The sequence below is a fragment of the Amblyomma americanum genome, chromosome 2 (assembly GCF_052857255.1).
Source record: "Amblyomma americanum isolate KBUSLIRL-KWMA chromosome 2, ASM5285725v1, whole genome shotgun sequence".
Classification (NCBI taxonomy): Eukaryota; Metazoa; Arthropoda; class Arachnida; order Ixodida; family Ixodidae; genus Amblyomma; species Amblyomma americanum.
In genome coordinates this window covers 233,686,661-233,711,179 of record NC_135498.1, presented here as the reverse complement: position 1 = coordinate 233,711,179, position 24,519 = coordinate 233,686,661, and the positions used below count along the sequence as shown (strand labels likewise).

General features: G+C 47.5%; 1 pseudogene; it reads left to right on the top strand.

The window, feature by feature from the left end:
• Positions 1-11,569: 11,569 nt before the first annotated feature.
• LOC144120405 (uncharacterized) lies at positions 11,570-15,787 on the top strand (annotated as a pseudogene).
• Positions 15,788-24,519: the final 8,732 nt, after the last annotated feature.

The window sequence follows — 24,519 nt, the reverse complement described above, 5'->3', positions numbered from 1 at the left end:
GCCAAGATTCGGTAAATACCGCAATGTCAGTGTTATGATCTTCAAGGACGGTTTCAACTATTTCTTTTTTTGGCAGGTAACTGCGTATGTTGGTCATCAGGACAGAAGCTTTCTGATAAGTTGTGGTAGGACGCAAGCGTTTGGATGGTTGAACCTGCTGTAAAAACGGGACACATGGCGCCTTGGCTAATCGCTATGGTTTAAGTTCTACAATGGAATCCGTTTCAGCGTTGAAAGTGAACTGCCTTTTGCCGATAAGTAACTTGTCGAAGCGGATCTTAAATGAGGCGTTGCTTTGTTTACCGTAAGAAAAAAGTTTTTTCCTCGCTTGTCGAGCTTTTGCGGAGTAGTCCTCACGAACTGAGAATGAGGTATCTTTAAGTTTATGCCCTGCAACAAGAATTCTTGACTTATCTTTAAAGTGTGCCAGTTTAACAATTATTGGGCGGTTTTTGTCTGTTTGGAAACGGCCCAGTCGGTGCGCGCGTTCGATGTCTTGGCTATCAATAGTAATGTCTAGGTGTTCGGAGCAGAAAGAAATAATATGTGCTTCAGACTGTGCCCAACTTTCGCTGGGCTCATCCTGAAGACCGAGAAACAATAAGTTCGAGCGGCGCAAGCGGTTTTCAGCGTCATCGCACTTGTTTGTTAATGCTTTTACGTTTGAAGTAAGTCTGGCCAAGTCGGTGTTATTTACAGATGCAGCAACATTTTCCGGATTAGATTCGACTGTTTTTTCGAGTGTTTCGACCCGCGCTGAAAGACGGCAGACCGAGTCTTCAATGTTTGTTTGAGCAGAACGGATCAAGGCAAGCTCTGCAATTACAGTGCTCTGAGAGGATTCAATGCGTGATATGGCTTCGGAAATTGATTCTAGAGACGGCGGAGCTTTGCTTTCGGTCGGGCCTGGGTTCAATTCGACGTCCCCAGATAACATGAGCAGAAGACAAGTCAGGTGGACGTTGAGGCAGAAGGGGCAAGCAATATACAGCAACCTTTTGCAACAGTCAATGGCGTCAAAGGGGCACGACACCGCTAGCAAGAACGGGTCACTAGAGCGGCAGGAAGCGGCACAGGGTGGATAACTAACCTGCAGTAGGTGAAGAAAGGGCGATTGCATGACGAGTTCCGATGCGGTGGCGTGCCCCAAATGGCCCCAGCAATACAGCGGCTTATGTAGGTGGCGGGTTCCGGTGTTCGTGCCCGGTTGCCAGATGACGGGCTGGTCCACCGCTGCAAGCAGGGGATGCAGGTCAGGGTGGTCGTTGTCGAAGAAGTCGTTGTCGGCAGGCAGCCAGGAGGACTCGGTAGCGTCATGCGTCGCGAAAAAGCCTGAGCTTTCGGCGCTGATACTTGAAGTGGCGGGAAGCCATATCAGGATAGCCTGCAGTAGGTGAAGAAAGGGCGATTGCATGACGAGTTCCGATGCGGTGGCGTGCCCCCTCGCAAATCTCGCAGATCGGTTTTGAATTGATTCAAGTAATGAAATGGGAGAGTTAGTGCTCGGATCCCACACTGTGGCAGTGTACTCAACGTTGGAGCGCGCTGGAGCTTTGTACAGCAGCAGTTTTAGAGGAACAGGGCCAGGAAAACGTTGCGACGGATGAAACCAAGCATGCGGTTGGCATCATTAGGGATATACTTAATGTGCGCCTTCCAGGACAGATCGTCTGTTATATAAACACAAAGGTACTTATACCTGGTAACTTAGGTGTGTAAGGTGTCATTAAGAGAGTATGGGCGCGGTATTTTTATTTTATTTATGCGTGTGAGTCTCATCAGTTTACATTTGTTAACATTTAGTCTCATCACCCAGGTATTACACGAAGTTTCAATATTTTTTAGGTCATTTTGAAGAGTACATGCATGATCTAGGGTTGGTAACTTCTCTGTAAAATACAATCATCAGCGAAAAGCCTTGTTTTGGAAGTAACTAACGACGGAACATCATTAATATATAGATTAGGAAAAGAAGAGGTCCTAGTACTGATTCTTGTGGAATGCCTGATGTTACAGGAGAATTGCGGCAACCATGATCGTTTGCTGTTCTTATTGTTGCCGATTACTTAAAATAAACCCTACCCATTTTTCGATAGCACTATCAATATTTAGTTTACTTAGGTTAAAAGGTAACAGTTGACGTGAGACCGTATCAAAAGCTTTTGCAAAGTCGATAAATATACATACAATAAGAGATGAGCGATCAAGAGCAGAAATCAAGTAATTAGTGAATGCAATTAGCTGGGTTAGTTTCGTAGGAATGATACTTATGAAAAGCATTTTGTGAGTCTGCAAAAAACGAATTAAATTCCAGACAGCCAATAAGGTGTGAATAGACAATATGTTCACGGAGCTTGCACGGAATTGATGTAATGGAAATAGGCCTGTAGTTATTACCATTATGAACGTCGCCAGACTTGTGGACAGGAACTACCTTGCCAATCCTCCAGTCGTCAGGTAGCGATGTTTTGAGGAGGAGCTGTGCAAAAATTTTGGACATCAGGGATCAACTTATAAACATGTACTCTTGAGGATTTTATAATTTACACCGGTGACCCCTGCAGCTGATGCAAGCTTCCCTTTTTGAATTAGGCTTGCAACCGCTTCACCACTGATAGTAATTGGCTCCATCGGAACCAGTTCTGAAAAAAAAAATTTGGGTAATGTAGAAAACACAGTGTTAATAGAAGATGAAAAAAATGCATAATTCCAGAAATCACAACACTTGTCATGTAGAGCCGGGAGACTATTTTGGGAGTGAAGTCGAAAATATTGTTTTTTTTTGCGCCTATTAATGACGTTCAAGAATTTTTATGGGTTGAAAGCAAGCAACTGCGGCAGTGTGTCATAATAAAAAGCATGATTAGCGCAATGCAGGGCCTGCTTGTACTGGGACGCAACAGTAAGATAATGTGCAATTGACCAGAAGTGCTTGTACACTATAGGCGCCAGTAGTTGCGTTTCTTGTAGTTTAGTAGCCGCTTTAGCGATAACTTATATCGAGGTGCTCGTTTAAAACAAAAAAAAAATGGTGAACAGGGATGAACATTTGAGCGAGTTTGTTCAATTTCGCTTTAAAAATGCGGCAGTTTTCGTGAATAGAAGCCCCCAGAAATGCGGAAAGAAGGTATTGGCTAAGCACTCCAGTTCTGCATTAATGTCCTGAAAATTCGCCTTGTGATAGTTTCTTAGTAATTTATACCGGCTTAAAGGCCTGAAAGAGAGTGACGGCATAGTCAGATCAATCGCTTTAGGGTCACTTAAGCCTGGCAGAAAGCTAATTGAAGATATAGTATCGAGATAGGTGGTTAAGGCAAGATCGTGTGTGTTGGCGGATGTATGGGTAACACGGGTGGGTTGTTTGATGATTTGAACAAGGCTAGTTATTGTACAGAGGTCAATAAATGCAGAATATTCTGATGAAGCAGATGAGACATGAAAATAGGGGCTATTCCATGAAATTGCTGCAAGATTGAAATCTCGAATAACATAAAGAGTCGCCCTCAGAAACCAAGAAAGGGCCGAGTTGATAGCATCGCACAGGTCGTCACAGAAGCAAAGCTGCGGGCTAGGTGGTCGGTTTCATACGCGAAATACAGCATCGTTATGATTCAGGCGGATGCAAGTGCAAATAAATTCCAGTTTAGAATCCACGGGAACGTTACAGGAAAAAAAAACATCTAGTACGGCAATCAGAACACCACCCCTTAAGCGTTCGCACCGATCAGATTTGTATACGTAATTTTTTTCACAAGTGTACAGTTCCAGAGAATCAACTTTCTCGGACAACCACGTTTCGGTCAAGATAACCACATCGAAAAGGCACGTGTCGGCTAAAGAAGAAAATGAATCACGTTTATTTAATATGTTCCTAATGTTAGTAAAAAGAAACGAGTAATCTGGACTATCAATGCCTGAACGATCACGTTTTCTTACGCCGAACTAGACGGCGAGGATAGAGCGGACGAAGCTGGTGCATCAGTCAGAGGCGCGTGCGTTTGGTGCGTCTACTTCGCCTACCGCAAAGAACACTCAAGCCGTTTCGCGGCCGAGAAAAAAGGGTCTGACAAACCGCCAGGCGGCCTATGTTTGCTTCCACTCTACTTCAAAGCCCGACAGCTTATCACACGTCCGCCGAGTTGCATCCAAAGGTTCGATTTCCATACACAAGTTGGCGCGCGCCGGTCATGTGCCGCCGGTTCCGCCCACCTCACCACGCTTTTCAACGCGTGGCCTCGTTTTTCTGGTAGGTTGTTCCCTTTTGCCTGCAGGAATAATTTTGATGTTTCTTGAGCTAAGAACATTGTAGCTAGTTGTTTGTTATGCTGCCTGAACGTATTTTGTACGTGTAGCAGATAATATGAGGTATCCTATTGTTCTAGTACTGTCTTTTCCGGAAGAGCATGTGCATTACTTCGAAAACGTAATTTTCCAAAAGTCACGGGAAGCGTCCAGTTTTGATCGTGATCGGTCAAATCCTAATCAGGCCTCAATATGCCCCGATTGCGTTTGAGCCGCGTTTAGGAATAGTTGACTGCCATCGGAGCATCGGAATCAAGCTGCCCGATTGCGCTTGAGCCGTAGTCAACAGTAGTTGACTGCCATCGGAGCATCCGAATCGAGGTGCCCGATTGCGTTCGAAACCTACGATGTGCTTGTTAGATGTCATAGAGTGCTAGGAAACCAGCAGCAAAAGAGAGAAGCCTGAAATATAAACAAAAAATGTTGTTTTAGACTGTGTACAACAAATGTTAATACGTTTTATTCAGGCCTAATTTCTCATATCTGTGTCAATACCGCTGGCATGATGTGTTTCACAGAATTTCAGGACACCGGCATTGATAGGTACATTTTTTAGCCATAATAACAAATTGAAATATTTTTTTTCTAGTAAAAGTAATATACAACGACATTTTCTGCCAACTTGGCAAATTTTGTTTGGTGTTTCGGACCTACATAGTGACATCTGTTGCGCTAGGCTGTTCTTGCTCCCTATCCTTGGACCGCTATATCAGCGATCACTTTTGATCGCGATTGAAAGTCGGATCCCGGTAGAAGGCTCGATAACAATCGAAAATGCCCACGAGAACGTGTATAAAAAACTCTTTGCGGATACTGCGATCCACGCAATCATTATGAAATAGTGCGATCGCTGTAAAATGAAAGTTTATCAATGGTCCGTGCCGCATATAGGTACGGTCTGGAAGAAAACCATTGAGAAAACCATTTACAACAGTCACTGCATTATAGAAAAAAAATCTGTTTACGTCCGCTCGCTTCCGCAAGGGATTGAAGCTAGTTAGACAGAATTTTTCATGAATGATATGTTAACATGGTTGCCTGCAATCATATTATAAACTGTCAGCAGCGCGTTTATTTTTATTTTGTATCTTTTGTGCTACGATATATTTCTGTTTGCTGTTTGATGACTGCAACGATATTTACAGTCAGTACACAAGCCCACACTAATATGCCAAGGAGCGGATTAAATTACGGGAGCTACTGTTGCGTTTAATTGTGTGGGAATAACGGGCGAAGACAAAGGAAGCCTGAGATGAAGTTCTTAAGCATTCCTCCTGAGAGCAGGTGATTGACGCCTTTTCTGTGTACCTTAAAGAAAATATATAACAGTGCTGCCAATATCTTGTTAGAACCGGCTGCTATAAGCATGTTTTTTTAGTCAACCAATGAAGCGAATAATTACAGGTTATACTGCGCCATAATTTTTTCAGACCGAAGGCTTGGATTGAGTATGCCAAGAGGCATACTTGAGTATGCCACCTGTACGCCACCGAGTATGCCACCTGTTAGAAAAGTCGCCGATCCAGCTTTATGCCACGTACCGCATCTGCGGGGACCATTTCACCGCAGATGACTTCATGGACCCCGGGATGACTTCGCTGAAGAAGACTGCTATTCCTACTGTTCAGCCTACAGGATACCGGGGTTGTATGCTCGCTCAAGGTAATTTTTGGTGTGTGCTTGTCGTGTATTTATACGCTTCACAACACCGCTTGGCCAATGAAGCTTCGAATTGTCTTTTTCCAGCTACGATTTATGATTACCACAGGACCGAATCGGTGTAATCCGAGCGATTAAAACGTACATCTCTTCTCGATAAAAAATATAGTTCTGCAAATCCTTGTACCACTTTTGCAGGCGCTGTATACTCAAGCCCAAATGCCGCAGTAACCGAGTCATTACCACCCTCATCCCTCATCTTCCGGCAATAGTTCTCTATCCCCGTCTGAAACTGCCACTGATGCGAGTAGACTTGTGTTGCTTCTTTCACATGCTCAGAAGAAACACCTATATAGTTAGTCAAGGTGACTACTTAAAGAATGAGGGAATTTGGTTTCTCAGCACGCTCTGTAACATTAAATAAGATATGGTATTTAAATAATTATCTAAACTCATGCTTGAAAAAACGCATCAAAGGAGTTAACTTAAAGCAGTTCAAAAATACTCTTGGTAACTCAAGGTGACTGTATGAAGAATGTAAAGTTTCCCTCATTCGTTGAAGGTGTATAAAATCTGTATTCGTGAATGATGCATCAATGTTTAACGTTATGTGAAACAACTGGCACTCTAAATTTGTGTGTACTCTAAAGCAGGACTTGTTCTTGACGTAAAGAACTGTTCATTCACTCGGCTCTAAACTCTGCTTCACCGGTGCTTTCGTAGGTATTGAATCCTTGTCACAGATCTCCCCGGAGAACACTCGGACAGAAGGAATGGACTAGGCGAGAGGTGTACCCACACAGATGCACATTTAATACACCCTACTTGACACACACACTAGAACACAGAACTAACACAAAACACAGACTATAAATACACATGACCCGGAAACACTGCTACCAGCGTCTAATGCTAGCGTTTTACTGTTAGTGATCGGCGTTCATGCTCACGGTTGGTTCGGTGCAGCTGCGGCGTAGTGTGACTCCAGTAGCCGGCGTGGAAGCGGCGTTCGACGTGTTTGGGCTGGCGTCGCTGGCTGCGTCGTATAAGCTCCCGGTCCAAGCGCCCGTGGATGTGATGCCGGTGTTGTTAGCGTTGGGGACGCCACCTGGATGGGTGGCAACAGCTCTGGAGACACTCCTGGCCGTAGCAGGTGGTAGCGTCCTCCGTTGACTCCCCGGAACGGGCTCAGGCACGGCAGGAAGTCCACGATGCGAAGCCGTAGAGCACGAGCTCACCGGAGCAGTAGCCGGCGTCGCTCTCTTCCAGCCAAAGCGTCCCTGACCCTCCGGAGCCCCCGCTTCTCTGTTCTTCTCCTCGCCCTTTTATAGCCTTGGCGTTAGTCCACGTAAGCCTTGTCGTCGTCTTCTCCTTGTCTTCTCCACCAATCGTCTCCCTCCACCTCACGAAATGCTTTTCCACCAATCATTTCTCTCAACCTCACCGAATGCTTCTTCATCTTCTTTATTCTTCGGTTAATCTACGTCGTCTTCTTCACACCTCTTTCCTTCATAATTTTATATTGGACTCCTTTTTATCTGTGACCAGGGCCCCGTCTCTCAAGAGATTTTCATGAGAAACTGCTCACGTCATACTCATCTTCAAGCCATCCAGCCAACCGACTATCTTCTGTGGCGATTCTGGACCCAGCACACAACACACCGCAGAAGTCCAGCACACACCAAGAGTACACCACTAACATAGCACACCAAACTGCGTTTTCAGAACACTAATACACCACTACCGTTGTCCGTACACAGTCCTCAATAAACATGTCGATGTCCACAACACATACCCTTGTATAATCACATAATACCAACAACAGCAACAACAACAACAAGGTAAATCCCAGAGATATATTAGCACAACAACAACAACAATATCCCAGAGATAGCTAAAGCTGTTTAGTTGGCTCTTTCTGTGGAGTGGTAAAATTTGCAACATATGACCTCCGGTTTGCCCGGCGCATCCGAAAACACATCCCCTTTACTTTGGAGTAGGGCCTTTATCTGTGCTCTTCAGTCTTCATTCAAATTGGGGTTTATTAGCACCTTATCCCATCCTGCAGTTTCCTTCCCTCTGCACGTGGGTATCTCGATAACATCATGTCTCCTCGGCTACTACCGAGCATGCTACCTTGGGGGCGCACTGTACGGGAACTCTTTCTTCGTACTTTTTTAACATGTTTGAACGGAAAACCTTTTAGTGCTATTTATTAAGAACTCATAATCCTTGCCATTTTTCTTCTGCGTCACAAGGTAACTGCCCTCCGACTGCAACAGTAAATTATGATCCGTGGGCAGCAGGATGAGAACCTTGTCGCCCGGATTCAGATTCCTGAGAGTCAATTTCTTGTGATAGTAGCCCTTATAGCGTTCGCGCGCCCTTTCCAGGCCTTGATGTGCAAGCCTGCATGTTTCTTCCAACTTGTCCCGCAACCCAAGAACGTATGTGTAGGTTGTCTTGAGATCTGATGCAATCTCCTAATTAGCCCACAGCTCCTTGAGTATTGTAAGTGGACCTCTAACGGTTTTCCCATACAACATCTCGAAGGGCGAGAAACCAAGACTCGTTTGTGGTACTTCGCTGTAAGCGAACAAAAGAGCTTGGATATATCTATCCCAATCAGTAGGTCTGTCGTAGCACATTTTCTTGATCATATTTTTGAGGGTGCCGTTGAACCGCTTTGCATGTCCATTACACATGGTATGGTAAAGCATCGTCAGTAACTGCCTTACTGACAAAAGCCGGTTAACCTCCTTCATTTGTTCCGATGTGAAGTTCAAGCCCCGGTTACTCAAAACTTCCCTCGGGAGCCCATAACGCGAAAACATTTCCACAAGACCCTCCACCACTTGGATACTGCCAATAGTTGTCAGTGGAATAGCGTCAGGAAAAGGACTGGCCACGTCAACCAGAGTAAGCACATATCTATTGCCTTTGGCGGATACTGGAGACATTGGCCCCTCAATCTCAATAGCCACTCGCTGAAGCGGTAGGCCGATGGCTGGCATCATGCCCAGAGGTGCGGGACCAACTCTTTCTTTCGGAACAGTGCCCTGGCACACGTCACACGAGCTAAAGAAGCGCTTTGTGTCACTGAACACCCGGCCAAAAGAACTCCTCGGTGATCCTAGACCCTGTTTGTTGAACACCCTGGAGCCCAGCCATAATGGCGTCATGTCCTAAGCGTAGCACTGTCTCTCGCATATCTCTCGTAAACACCAGCTGTTGGACCCGCCTTCCTGAACTAAATATGCATTCCCGGTGCGAAAGACCATTTACCAATTGATACTCGAATGACGTCCAACTCTTCTTTCTTTTCACCTTTTCCCCGACTCTTTGGAAGCAGGTCTTCAGGCTCGGGTCTTCTTTTTGCCTTATTGCAATTTCGCCCGGTGTTACGCTCATGCACATCGTAAGAGGAGTAGAGAGCGGACGCTGCGTTGCTCGGGCTGTCGCTTGAGCTCTTGTCTCCACTGCCGACGAGAAACTGACTGCACCCGTCTGAGCTGTAGCGGGCCTTTCCTCCTTTGGATGTCTTCAACGTCGAGCATCCTCCACTCGGGATCGGGGTCTTCGACACTTCTTGCACTCGTAATGTTTCCCAAGATGAGATCGCAGATGGGTTGGTCTACGCATTTTGCCACTACCTGCCCAGTATAATATGCGTGGACACTAGAATCCTGGCTTCAGGAAGGTACCTTACTACGCGATCTACAAGAGTGACGGCCGACCCTTCCCCTGTAAAATCCTCGTTTTTCACCAGGCTTCTCCGAACCAAATCTGTGTTGGCTCCGCTGTCTCTAAGCACCAATATAGGACGGTCCCCTATTTGCCAAACCACCACCGGCATTGCTGCTTTCGTCTTGTTCCACACACCGCCTCATTTTTCAGCGCCGTTTTCTCTCCATACAGCTGTGGAACTTCAGGTGGCGTGACAAGTTCTACCCTAGCGTCGACAACGCATGCAGCTCGGTCCTGCGTTCTGTATCGGCACTCATCCAGAGTATGACCCCTCCTCTTACAACCTCGACACACAACCTGTGTTTTTTGGGCAGCGTTACTAGTCTTATAGTCAACTGCAAGGTGTCCCACCTAGCCGCAGAGAAAACACCTTACTGACGCCTTAGATGCACTGCTATATGTTCTTGGTTTTGCCGCATCTGTCCCTAAGGTCTTTCGGGTTTCCTCCTTTGTGTTACTCAAATTTCTTAGCCGTTAAGCCTCGAGGAATTAGTCTGCAGTGTCGGCGATCTCTACCAATGAACACAACTTTCTTTCTTTTAGGAATAGCGCTAGCTTTGAGCTGCAACACGCTAAAAATTGCTGCGTGACCAGCTTTTCACGCGTCCCTTCAAAACTCTTTTGTTTGTTTGACATATCAAGTCACCTATCAAAATAGTTGGTCAGCCTGCAGAAAAACTGCTTAGCGGTTTCCGAATCCACAGGTTTCGCGGTGCGAAATCTCTCACGAAAACCCTCTGCTGTAAGTCTGAATCTTTGAAGGAGCGCCTTTTTGACTTTCTCGTAGTCCATGGAATCAGCAGCAGGCATCCTTCCAAACATATTCACCGCCTCTACGACTAAACACATGCTCAATGCCGTGGCCTATTCACTGCGCTCCCAGCCTTGCCCCAAAGCTATCTGCTCGAATGGTTGCAGATAACCGTCCAGATCATCTCTTTTGTCATCGAAAGGAGCCATCAGCTTTCTTGGACAAATTCTGGCCGGTCTAGAAGATTCTCTACCCGCTAAGGAACGCTGATCATTGTCCGTTATCTCCTCATATCCTCCCGCGACATGCGCCTGTTTCCCAAAAAGAAACTCCTTCTCCCGTTCTATCCTTCTTTTCTCCTGTTCTGCCTCGCGAACTCTTCCCTCTGCCTCGCGAGCTCTCTTCTCTTCTCGCTCTTCTGCCTCGCGAGCGTCTGCGCATGCTTGCGCCCTTTCCTCTCTCTGCCTCTTTCCCTCCTCCTCATAGAGATGCATCTCCTCTTCCTTGCTTAACTCTAGCTTGAGCGCCAGTTCTAATGTTCTTGCCAAATCCATACTTTCTGCCGTCGAGAGATCGGAAAGATCCGAGACTAAGCAAAAAGAAAAAAGGAAATGAATCCTGGCACAGGCTCGCCACTTATCTCTGTCACCGATCTCCCCGGAGAACATTCGGACCGAAGGAATGGACTAGGCGACAGGTGTACCCACACAGATGCATATTTAATACACCCTACGTGACACACACTCTAGAATACAAAACTAACAAAACTAACACGAAACACAAAGATTAAAAATACACACGACCCGGAAACACTGCTACCAGCGCCTACTACTAGCGTTCTACTGTCAGTGATTGGCGTTGATGATCACGGTTGGTTCGGTGCGGCTGCGGCGTTGTAAGGATCCAGTAGCCGGCGTCGCTGACGGCGTGGCTGGCTGTGTCGTATAAGCTCCGGGTCCAGGCGCCCGTGGATGTGATGCCGGTGTTGTTAGCGTTGGGGACGCCACCCGGATGGGCGGCAACAGATCTGGAGACACCCCTGGCCGTAGCAGGTGGTAGCGTCCTCCGTTGACTCCCCGGAACAGGCTCAGGCACGGCAGGGAGTCCACGATGCGAAGCCGTAGAGCACGAGCTCACCGGAGCAGTAGCCGGCGTCGCTCTCTTCCAGCCAAAGCGTCCCTGACGCGCCGGAGCCGCCGCTTCTCAGTTCTCCCCCCCCCCGTGCCTCTCTCTCCCTCGGCCTTTTATTGCATTGGCGTTAGTCCATGTAAGCCTTGTCGTCGTCTTCTCCTTCTCTTCTACACCAATCATGGCTCTCCTCACCAAATGCTTTTCCACCAATCATCTCTCTCCACCTCACCGAATGCTTCTTCATCTTCTTTATTCTTCGATTAATCCACGTCGTCTTCTTCAAACCTCTTTCCTTCATAATTTTATTTTGGACTCCTTATTATCTGTGACAGTACTCACACACAATCGAAGTAGTCACTTCATCGGAACAATCGTCATCTTCATGCCTGAGCTCTGTTTCTAGCGACACTGCCCCTCTACACTCCTGTAGGGCAGTACTTGGTCAAGATAGCCCTGCATTGGATGCAGAAGTTGTTACCGACCTAATAACTACTGGTACAATTGGTGGCGTTCATAAGATGTCCTGTACAGCTGTACTAATAATTTTCGACACAGGTTTGCCATATTGAGGTCGAAATCAGACTGAGTGTGTGAACTCAGTTTAATGTTAAATTTCGGTGTTTGCTACTTACCACGACCCCAATAGGAATTCGTTGATATAGACATGGTTTGCCGTAAACGAGCAGAAATTCACACTAACCGAGAGCCTTGTGTTCTGTAAATGGCTGTTGCCTACTATACATGCAAACTTCAGACAAATGCACAGCAGTACACATAAATGTGCCATTTTTGCTGTCATGCCAGGAACCGCTGACTGTTACTTCTTCACTTGTATATGCAGACACTATTGCCCCAAAGCCCACGACAGCCACACCATCATCTCCAAGGTCGTCACATTCTGTAGTTGCCGGATAATTTCACACAAGTATGTATTCATTTCATTATCTTCACTATAGTAGCACGAAATACGATGACGAAGAATGACAGAGGACAAACCACTGCGCTACTGTTTGTCTTCTAATTTATAAGTACTGGTGTCACCGTAAGACTAAGGCAACTATCGATCTTTTGTACTTGTATCTTTTCGTTTTTGTTTCGGTTTTCTTTTTGTTTTGTCCTGTTTTTGTTTCAGTCAGATAGAAAACCAAACTATTCCTGCAGCTAGCATCCCAGGAGGCAGGATGGTTTTTTGTACAAAGTTCTCTGCCAAAACAACAGGAAATTTTTTTCGAATTTAGGTAATGATTAAAATTAATACTACGATAAAGATGAATGATAGTTTTCTTGAAAGCAAAACTTTGTGGCATTTCAGTTGGTATTTAAAACATATATATATATATATATATATATATATATATATATATATATATATATATATATATATATATAATTTGAGACACTTTCTACCTTAAATGTTCCGGGTTTTCAGAAAAAGCCTTTTAATCTCAGCTGTAGCATTTGAAATGTTGCTCAAGTTCAGTGAATTTATTTCTAGCACTTACAGAGAGTGGAGCAAAACGAAAAGACATTACGCCTGGCAGGGGTGCCTGTTGACTCTGCTTACGTTCGACATACGCGTACGATTATATCTCATATTTTTTATTTTACATGCTTTGTACAGACATGCAGTGCAAAATATGCCCGCTTCACACAAATGACATTGTAATGAGCCTTTATGTTTTTTTGAGTGACCTTGAAATGCGACACAATACAGTTAATGTGCCTTAATACTGCATTAAGATTTTTTTTGTATGAGTGGTAAATTTCGTGGAGCATTTTACATTAGTCTTCAGATCATGTGAGAAGCAGCGCAACAGACTTTAAAATAAGTGCATATAGAAATGAGTTCTATATAAATTATTTATTTGAGCTCCTTCTGTTATGATGGAGATCATCCGCGGAATTTCCGCGACTCACCGAGGGACGTCATCAGGCGACTTCAAGCCAAAGTGTCCAAGTTCAAAAAGGCAATATCAAGACTGCCCAAAATCGAACGCAAGGCACCATCCACAATTTCAGAAGCTCGAGAGTGCATTCGGCTTCATCTAACGAATGAGGTATTTCATTTTATTTCCTTCCCCGTGAAGATGCAGTCAAAGGGCAGAGGGAAGCGGTCACCTTTGTGGCTAAAGAAGTTCGCCCCGCACTTGCACTTTCGCGGCCCTCGAGCATGCCGCTTTTTGTCGTCCTACTTAACACTTCCCACACAGCGCTCCTTGAGACGATGGTTGAGCAACGTTAACTTGACTCCTGTAATTATTTCGGGAATACTTCCTACAATAGCTTCAAAAACAGAGTCATGGAGCCAACGTGATCGCGTCTGCTGTGTAATATTTCAAGAAATAATGCTGAAGAAAAATATTGCCAATGATGTTACACAAGATGTCGTTCATAGGTTTACAGATGATGGAAATGAAAGAACATCCTCAATAGTGGACAGGGCCATGGTGTTTGTTCTGTCTGGCATTTCTAAAAAACGGGTTCAGCCTATTGCCTACACATTTGGGCATGCGTCTACAACATGTTTTGCTACTCCTCGCCAACTTCTTCCTCTGATTGAACTGCTCAAAGGAATAGGACTCAGTGAAGGCTGCTATTTGTGACCAGGGAGCTACTAACATTAACCTCGCCAACACACTGAGCGTGTCGACTGCAACGCCATTCTTTTTTGTAAATGATGAACGCAGTTACTTTATATTTGCTGTCCCACACCTGATCAAAACTATCCGCAACAATCCGCAAGTAGACAGGCTTCACATCGAAAATGAAATTTCTGATTGGTCTCATATGATCGAACTTTCTCAAACAACACAAAAGCTGAGACTGCAGCTTGCTTCGCAACTTACAGATTGGCAGATATGTAAGAAACCGTTCTCTTCAATGAAGGTAACCAGGGCAACGCAAGTCCTCAGTGCCTCTGTTTCAATTGCTTTGGTCGCTATGGCGTATCCCAAAGAGCTCCCTCAACAGCCGATGGCAAATGCTATTTGTGACCGCATGTACAAGTTGTTTGATAGATTAAATAGTACACGTGTAAAAAATACTGAACAGAAGCTGCTGCACGCGATCCGTAAGGGCCAGGTTGAGTTGTCCGATTTTCTCAAGAGTAAGATATTGTGAATATTGAAGTGACAATTTGAAGGAAAGCGTCAACAACATACCAGGCCACAATTAGAGCCATTCTTCTGTTATGGGAAGACATCGCGAACAAATATGATTTCTCGTTTCTTCTAACGCGCTGCCTCCAACAAGATCCCCTGGAAAGCATCTTTCGCCCCTTGAGTCAGATGCACGGATGCAATACCAATACTAGTGCGTCTGAGTTCACGTTTGGGCTTAAACACATAATGAACCAGAAGCTGTTCAAGATTTTGGAAAATGCAAATTTTGAAAACGATGGGTCTGTGCTCCTGCATGCGGTGAGGCCCTTTTCTTTGAAACAGGAATCTGTAGGCGACACTGTGGCTCCTGTTCCCCCTGCTGACTTGCCTGCTTTAGATGACATTTCACATCTAGCCGAAGAGAAATTCTCGCATGTTATAGAGAATTCTGCAACCTACTACGTTGCTGAATTTCTAATTAAAAATTCAGCAACGTAGTAGGTTGCAGAATCCTCTATTACATGCGAGAATTTCTCTTCGGCTAGATGGAAAATGTCATCTAAAGCAGGCAAGTCAACAGGGGGCTTTGGTAGGCACGGTTCATCCTGTATAAAAATGGACACGAATAAAAGTGCCATCCATCCATCCAACCATCCATCAACCCACCCGTCCGCCAGCCCGCCCGCCCGTCCGTCCGTCTCTGTGCGTCTCTGTCTGTCCGTCCGTCCATCCGTCTGTCTGTCCTTCTGTCCGTCCGTCTGTCTGTCTGTCTTAGAAATACAACAAAATGCCCATATTCCGAAGTGCTCTAAGATGAGAATTGTGGCATAAACAACCGCATCAGTATTTCACCACGCTTAAAGCCTATCATATTCTGGATACGTTTTTTTTGGAAACTTGGGGGTTCCTAATGAAGCACCATTTGCATTTATACCGCAACTGCAGACTCGATTCTTTTCTGCAATTGAAAAAAAAAAACATGCCACGTACACCACGTTTGTGGCACACTGCACGATCTCATGGCAAATGTTGGCAATTGTACTTCTTGCTCCCTGCTGTGCCGTGAAAGGGTTCTGAGGACGTTCTGCAGAATTAGCCTTTTCTGGCATGTACAGCCGCGGTCAAAAATACGCGGCCCACGGCTACGGCGCAAGGAGCGGCTGCGGGGCCGCACCGCGGCGCTGCTACCTGCGTCGGGCGCTCAGTGCGAGGGTGTAGAGAGTGACGACAAAGCTTCGCCCTCACTCTTCCCTGAGCACGCCACACGGCTGATGAATGTTAAGTGCAGCGTTCAACTGTTTCGCGGCTGACGGTCCGTACGAAAGAGAGCTCTGCAATGCGTGCTGCGTGTGACTTTCATCGCCAACTCGGATATCTCGTATTCCCTATGCACAGACTGGCTACGGCAGGCGCGCGTTCTGCAGTTCGACTAAGCGCGTCTGCCTGCGACGCGTCCGAGTTCGGTTCGCATTCCATACTTACGCGCGTCTCGCGTTCGTGTACGCCGCACTCCAGCGCCCGGTGCTTGGTCGGGTTAACTCTAATTAGTAGCTGGAGCTCGCTCCTTTAAAATTGTTAATTCAAAGCTAGAAAAAATCTAAGCACGTTCCTGCTGCAACGAAATTACGAGTAACACACCACCAGAACCAAAACAGGCCTTCACCGAGTTCACAGACCGGGGTCCTGACGCGACAATAACTTGTTCTGCGCTATTTCTTGAGCACCGTAATGCCCTTGCACGAAGGCTCACCACGCATGGGCGCGCGGGACATACGAGAGCGAAGCAGAATCGAGGCGGCAACGGCGAACCGCGCGCACTCCCCTTCAGCAGAACGCCGCACTTGACAATTATCAGTCGTGTTGCGTTCCCAGGTGAAAGTGAGGGCGAAGCTTTATCGTCACTCTGTGCACCCTCGCAGCCAGCGACAGACGTAGCCCGACGGAGGTAGCAGCGCCGCGGTGCGGCCCCGCAGCCGCTCCTTGCACCGGAGCCGTGGGCCGCGTATATTTGACCGCGGCTGTACGTTTCAACAAAAGAAACTTAGACAGCATTCACTTCAAGAAATCAGTGTCTAGTAGATGGCTGGACAAATTTAAAGCCTGATGTCTTTTTTTCTCATCGCTGCCAATAGAACACAGGGTTCGCCTACATATATTCCTCTATAAGTCCATATCAGTATTGCTTTAGAACAATAGCGGGCAGCACGAATGTGGATTTTTTGCGTGGTGTCTACACCATGAGCAAAAAATCGCAATAATCGCATTTTACGATGAGTGCAAGCTTAATATTTTGTTACTATGATGTATTGAATATGCTGTGCTTGTATTTCTGAACAGCCTCTAAACCTATCACTCAATGCTGCTGATGTGCAGGAATCGAGCGCGCTATACGTGCCTTTTAGCACCTTACTTGTGTCTAGCTGTTGACAACTCCTGTTCTGTTTTTCGTACGGGTGATGTTTTGGATGACGACCGGTAGAGCATGCGTGCATTATATTTTTGTTCGTGACAAGCCGTCACCGGCTTTACCATAACTTTTTTCTTGTTGCTCTTTGTAATGTTATGTATTTTATAAAACGTGTGTCATCCAGAATTTTTTCTGTACAATTTAAATTGTAAAGAAAACTTAAGATATTTGTGTGAAACTACTTATTCTGTGTCCGCAACTGAAAGAGGTGGCTCAAAGACGTCACAAAATTAAAATAAGAACAGCCCTGATTGCATTATTCTAATCTGCATGAACTAATTCAGCTAGACGGAATAATAAGCGCACAGGACAACACACACAAGAGCAGGGGAAGACACGGACTGTCCGTGTCTTCCTCTGCTCTTGTGTGTGTTGTCCTGTTCGCTTATTATTACGTCAATCTTGTGGAAATACGGGGGAAACAAAGCCTTTCGCCCCGCCCGCACTCCCACTCCGCGGATACAGCGTTCCCGCTCGCTAACCGCGGAGGGGTTCGTGCTCGAGGGACAAAGGGAAGGGACGACACAGCGTGAACACTCATATGCTATTTATTACACTTGCAATTAATACACAGAGCGGGCCAGCTAGCTACAAAACATCAACGAGGCATTCCTCGGAAATAGAAGGCTACGTAAGAAGGACTTCCGACTTACCGGCTGGGGCAGGGGCGCGACTTCGGAGGTATCGGCGGCGAACGTTTGTATGCGCCGATAATGGCGGCCGGGTTCTCCCGTGCGCGCCGCATTCTTTGGGCAAATCCATTCCCTAGCATTTGCCGGGGAAGGCGACCAGAGTGCGCGTTTGCTGCGCTCGCTTCGCTGCCTGGAACCAGAAGTCTAGCGGCAAGGCACAACGGATCCCCGTGCGCCTGCCGTGGAAGGTGACGGGAGCGTGCGGCTCCAACCGCTCACGACGCTGGCCGGATCCCGATGAGCCTCTCTCCGGTTCCGCAGAATCCGCCTTTTTCATGTTCCTGTGCTGCCACCTCCCGTACAGCGCTGGAAGCTCACTGGTAGGGTACTGCGCGCCCAATCCGGGCGGAGTGAGTGCCGCTGCGGAACACGTTTTGTAGGAATCTGTCAACGATGGCGTGTCCTGGGCAGCACCTGGTGCCTGGAGGATTTCTAGGATTGACTGGTGGCTGTGTGCGAAGTCCGAGGCAGGCTGCTGAGCCCACCGAAGAGCAAATTCTTCAGTATCTCCGATCATGCGGCATGCGATGCGATCGCCAGCTGAGCAAGCGCCGCCGCTTCAGAGATGAAGGCTACATTCGGAACATAATGTTTAATGTAATATCCCCGATCAGTGAGAATGGCGTTTTCCGCTGTATATACCTGCCATCCATGAAAGGTGGATACTACATCGTGCACGCCATAGCACAGAAAACGACTGGGGACAACCGTTTTCACAACCCCGCCGCGGTGGCTGAGTGGTTATGGCGCTCGGCTGCTGGCCCGAAAGACGCGGGTTCGATCCCTGCCGCGGCGGCAGAATTTCGATGGAGGCGAAATTCTAGAGGCCCGTGTACTGTGCGATGTCAGTGCACGTTAAAGAACCCCAGCTGTCGAAATCTCCGGAGCCATTCACTACGGCGTCCCTCATAGCCTGAGTCGCTTTGGGACATTAAACCCCACTAAACCAAACCAAACCAAGTTTCCACAAGCAATCGTTGTGCTCAAGCGCTTCCGAATAGCTACACGAGTGATAAAAGCACAATCTTACTCGCAACATGGCAGCTCTGCTAGCATTTTACTTTATTTTCCCACAGTACACCGCTGCATAGGTTAAACAAGCATGCGCGTCCATAAAGACGTACGCGAGAAGCGCACATTGAGCCATTCCGACGAAACCACGCAGAGCTTTTCATCATGGATATGATGCGAACACACGCATAACGCACCTTCTGCTTCTTCTGCCTCTTAATACTTGGCACATACCCACATGGGGGTATTGGCCAAGATGTAGTGGCATAAACAAGGAAATTTCCTTAGGAGATTACGACAAAATTGTAGCACCATACGTGAATGCTCTCGTAGCTTCTTTTTCGTTGTCCGCTCCACCGCGCGTTGAAAGCGGCTCACAGCACTTGCCCATTTGGCCTTCTTGCTTGAGAGAGCAAAAAGCGTCCGAACGAAGTCTGGGTGCCGCGGTGACATTCGAGGCCTTCCTGCCCATCAATAAAACATTTCGTGATGGACTGCACACGCATTTAACCACAGTACCTCGTCCGCACCTGTCACAAAGTAATTCCAGCACAGTCTTCACGGTTCCCAATGGCGGCCACGGTCGTCGAGCGGGCGAACGGCTTTTATCCACGCTTCTCATCGAAGGCGGTCCGGGGAGCGTTCGGAAAGCGAAAAAATCGATTGTGCTTCCCTTTACATACTGGTGAATGCAGCTGTATGCAACACATGTCGTAGGCATTGCCAAATGCGCCGCACTGAACGCCCGACGGCTGTAGCAACGCACCCCGCGTAGGAAGCCTGTTTGTTTACACTTCCATGGCCGGTCTCGAGTGGCGCGCGACCCTTCCAATATGTTTCGCGACACCGCCGCCAGGGGATGGGCGCATGCGCAGTCGCGTCGTGAAAAAGGCGGATTCCGCGTAACCTACGAGGTGGCGCTCCCGTCGCCGTTCCCTTTCCCCCATGAGGGAGACCTCCCTCCTCGCCCAGCCGGGGCTGCCCGTCCCGACGGCCGACGATGAAGATGGGCCGCATCGAAACGGATGGGGGGAAACAGGTTCTCCACAATCTGCAATGCACCATCTAGCCCGTCAGCAGGTGTTAAACTATAATACAGCTTGCGTAGGTTCTTCGAGAAGCTTGATGGTATTTTTACTAAACGTCTGCGATCCTCTGCGATGCGCGAGTTTATTACGTCTATATGTATATCATGCTTAGAAATTAAATATTGAAGCCCTTGTGCTCCACCTAGAGCATGTAGTTTAATATTTTAACAGCCGAAGGTAAATCAGAATCGAAAGCATTGCTATCGAAACCTAAACTGAATCATAGCTGGAGCACGGGCCTAAAATCTCGGAGGACGAAATTAGCGGTCTGACCACCCGCTCGGGGCACTGACGAAAGAAGAAGGCGCCGACCAAAAGAAAAGATGGGATGACGTTTCGGCTCCCCCATGGGAGCCTTGTTCACAATGAGGCATAACGTAGCTTCGTCCTTTATTTATACACGGCGCATGAGCGACCCCAGACACCTGGCGTAGATTGGGGGCAAGTTCCCGTCATTTCGATTGAGCGTGTGCGCTGTCGTCTGAATAATCAGTGATTCCAGATAGAGCCGTGGCTTGCTGTCCCCTTCTTTTGCAATCACACGTGCCTCGGCCCAGTCTATGTTGTGTGCGGCGGAAACCGAGTGCTCGGCAAGCGCATTTTGACCTGCGCGCCGGTTTCTGACGTCACTGTGGTGATCCCGTATTCTTCGTTCAAAGTAACCCGACTCGCCGATATACACAGATGGGCAGTCCGCACAGGGTATCGAATACACGACACCTGGGAACTTTTCTTTCTTTAGCTTGTCTTTGACGTGCACAAGCTGACTCCTCAGTTTTCGAGCTGGCACATGCGCGGTCTTAACTTCGTAGGACCGTAATATGCGCGCCAAAGGTTCGCTGATGCCAGGAACATAGGGAATCGCGGCTCGTTTCTGGGTAGCGGGACTAGCTTGCAGCCTAGGACGTTCCATTTGGCGCTGTACGGAGTCCATGACGTGTACAGGATAGCCATATGTGGACAAGTCACGCCGTACACGCACATCTTCAGCAATCTGGTCTTTTCCTCTGGAACACATTTCTTTTCGTCGGAGGAGCGATGACACCACAGAACGTTTCTGGCAATCAGGGTGAACGGAATTAAAATGTAGGTACCGGCCGGTGTGCGTGGGTTTTCTGTAAATGGTGAAATTTAGACGTGAGGACTGTCGGAAACGAGTATATCTAAAAATGGGAGGCGGCCGTTGATTTCCTCTACAACGGTGAACTGTATGCTAGGCTCCAAACTGTTGAGCTGAGTAGTAAAGTCGTGCAGGGACTGCTATAAACCAGTTTGACCCGTCGCGCCGAGACGAAGCCCGCACACGCGTGATGAGCGTCCTTTCCAAGCTACGTTCGCATTCATCGGTCTCTCCTCTTACGCGCCAAGAAAAAGAAGCTATTACAAGCCTCCGCACCAATCCAGACATTGCGATACTTCCGGCCGACAAGGGGAATGCCACTGTACTTTTAGATAAGTGTGATTACAAAAAGAAAATGCTGATCCTCTTGGAAGACGCTAATACTTACTCTCGTCTCGCTCGAGATCCGACGGCCAAGGTGCAGACAGAACTACAAAAATTGCTGGCCGACGTTTTTCGAGTGGTGCCCCCGCAGCACAGGTCGCTGTATTTCTACCTATTGTGCCACAATGGTTCAGCCCCGGCGATCTATGGCCTGCCAAAGATTCACAAGCCTGACGTCCTTCTGCGCCCTATAGTAGATTTTACGCGCTCGCCGCTTCAGAATCTGTCCAAGTTTCTGCACAGAGTTATCTCTCCTCTCGTCGGCAGGAGCCCTACGCACCTGCGCAACACCCAGCGCTTCATCGAAAAGGTTCAAAACCTTAAAATCAACGCAGGAGAAATCATGGTCTCATTCGACGTAAAGTCACTCTTCACAAGTGCGCCGATTGACCTTGCCGTGGAAGCATGCACCGCTTCCCTTGAATCAGACCCATCACTGCCAGAAAGAACCCCGATAGATGTGCATGACCTGACCCGCCTTCTGAGATTTTGCCTGTCAAACACATACTTCACTTTTGAGGATGTCCCGTTCAGGCAGATTCACGGAGCCGCCATGGGTGCATCGATTTCTGTGACAGTTGCGAACTTGGCCATGGAAGAAATCGAAGGCCGTGCTCTTGCGTCGTTCACGCCTGCGCCAAAAGTATTCCTGAGGTACGTGGACGACTGCTTTTGCATCCTGAAGAAGCATTGTATGTCTTTACTACACACCTCAACAGTTTGGAGCCTAGCATACAGTTCACCGTTGAAAAGGAAATCAACGGCCGCCTCCCATTTTTAGATATACTCTTTTCCAGACAGTCCTCACGTCTAAATTTCACCATTTGCAGAAAACCCACGCACACCGGCCGGTACCTACATTTTAAGTCCGTCCACCCTGATTGCCAGAAACGTTCTGTGGTGTCATCGCTCCTCCGACGAAAAGAAATGTGTTCCAGAGGAAAAGACCAGATTGCTGAAAATGTGCGTTTACGGCGTGACTTGTCCACATGTGGCTATCCTGTACACGTCATGGACTCCGTACAGCGCCAAATGGAACGTCCTAGGCTGCAAGCTAGTCCCGCTACCCAGAAACGAGCCGCGATTCTCTATGTTCCTGGCATCAGCGAACCTTTGGCGCGCATATTACGGTCCTACGAAGTTAAGACCGCGCATGTGCCAGCTCGAAAACTGAGGAGTCAGCTTGTGCACGTCAAAGATAAGCTAAAGAAAGAAAAGTTCCCAAGTGTCGTGTATTCGATACCCTGTGCGGACTGCCCATCTGTGTATATCGGCGAGTCGGGTGACTTTGAACGAAGAATACGGGAGTCTCAGAGTGACGCCAGAAACCGGCGTGCAGGTCAAAATGCGCTTGCCGAGCACTCTGTTTCCGCTGCACACAACATAGACTGGGCCGAGGCACGTGGGATTGCAAAAGAAAGGGACAGCAAGTCACGGCTCTATCTGGAATCACTGATTATTCAGACGACAGCGCACACGCTCAATCGAAGTGACGGGAACTTGCCCCCAATCTACGCCAGGTGTCTGGGGTCGCTCATGCGCCGTGTCTAAATAAAGGACGAAGCTACGTTATGCCTCATTGTGAAGAAGGCTCCCGTGGGGGAGCCGAAACGTCATCCCATCTTTTCTTTTGGTCGGCGCCTTCTTCTCTCGTCATGTACCATCCCGACCAGACGGGTTTCCGTCAGACTCTAGACTTCGGGGCACTGGCGGCAGGGTAGTAGCTCCGCCGCAGTGCTCTACGGGAGTGTCCATTTTTCCATAAATATGTTTCTAAATGCGCCTACATTAAGCTAGCATTTCGAGCCTTCAGCGGGGCGGCTCCGTGGCCACCGTGGCAGCTGCCGGCAGCGCGGCGCGCCTGCGAAACCGAGTGGGGGAGAAGTGGAGAGGGGGCGAGAGGGTGAATCCGCGTTCAGGGACGAATATGAACGAGGTATGTCCAGCGAAACGCAGCGGCGAAATACTGACTTTGCAATTCGACTGAGCGAGTTCCATTCGGTCAGCTGTAGCTATCGCGTCACTCCAGGTTTAACCAGAGCTAAACCGCAGTAATTTTTTTGCCCCATCTCAAGCAAGTTTTGACCGCCCTCAAGCTTCTTCTGACTTGCCTTTACCTCGCTTAAACATGCCTCACGTTAGCAAGGGGGGGTTCCATGGACATTTTATGCTCATTTATTGCAGCCAAAATGTCTCCAATAGACAGCTCTTGAAAATTGGGGCCAGGCATTGCCTCTAAATCAAAATAATCATCATCATCTGTCTGACTACACCCCTGCAGAGCAAAGGCCTCTCTCATGTCTCTCCAATTAACTCTGTCCTTTGCCAGATGCGCCCGCCCTATGCCTCCCAACTTCTTAATTTCATCCGCCCACCTAACCTTCTGCCGCCCGCTGCTACGCTTACTTTCTCTTGGAATCCACTCCGTTACCCTTAAGGACCAGCGGTTATTTTGCCTTCGCATCACATGCCTTGTCCAATCCTGTTTCTTCCTAATGATTTCGACAAGGATGTCATTAAACCGCATTTGTTCCCTCACCCACGCTGCCCGCTTCCGGTCTCTTAACGTTGCACCTATCATTTTTCTTTCCATGGCTCACTGCGTTGTCCTTAACTCAAACTGAACCCTTTTCGTTAGCCTCCATGTTTCTGCCCCGTAAGTGAGTACCGGTAAGATACAGCTATTGTACACTTTTCTCTTGAGGGATATTGGTAAACTTCTATTCATGATCTGGGAGAACCTGCCATATGCGCTCCACCGCATTCATATCCTTCTAGTTATTTCCCTCTCATGATCCGGATCAGCTGTCACTACCTGCTTTAAGTAGGCGTAGTTGTTCAACACTTCCAGCACCTCGCTTCCAGTTGTGAACTGCTGTTCTCTTGCTAGACTGTTGAACATTACTTTGGTTTTCTGCATGTTGATTTCTAGACCCATCGTTCTGCTCTGCCTGTCTAAATCCTTGATCATGCTTTGCAATTCGTCTCCTGACTTACTCAGCAAGGCAATGTCATAAGCAAATCGCAGATTGTTTAGGTATTCTTCAATAACTCTTATCCCCAGCT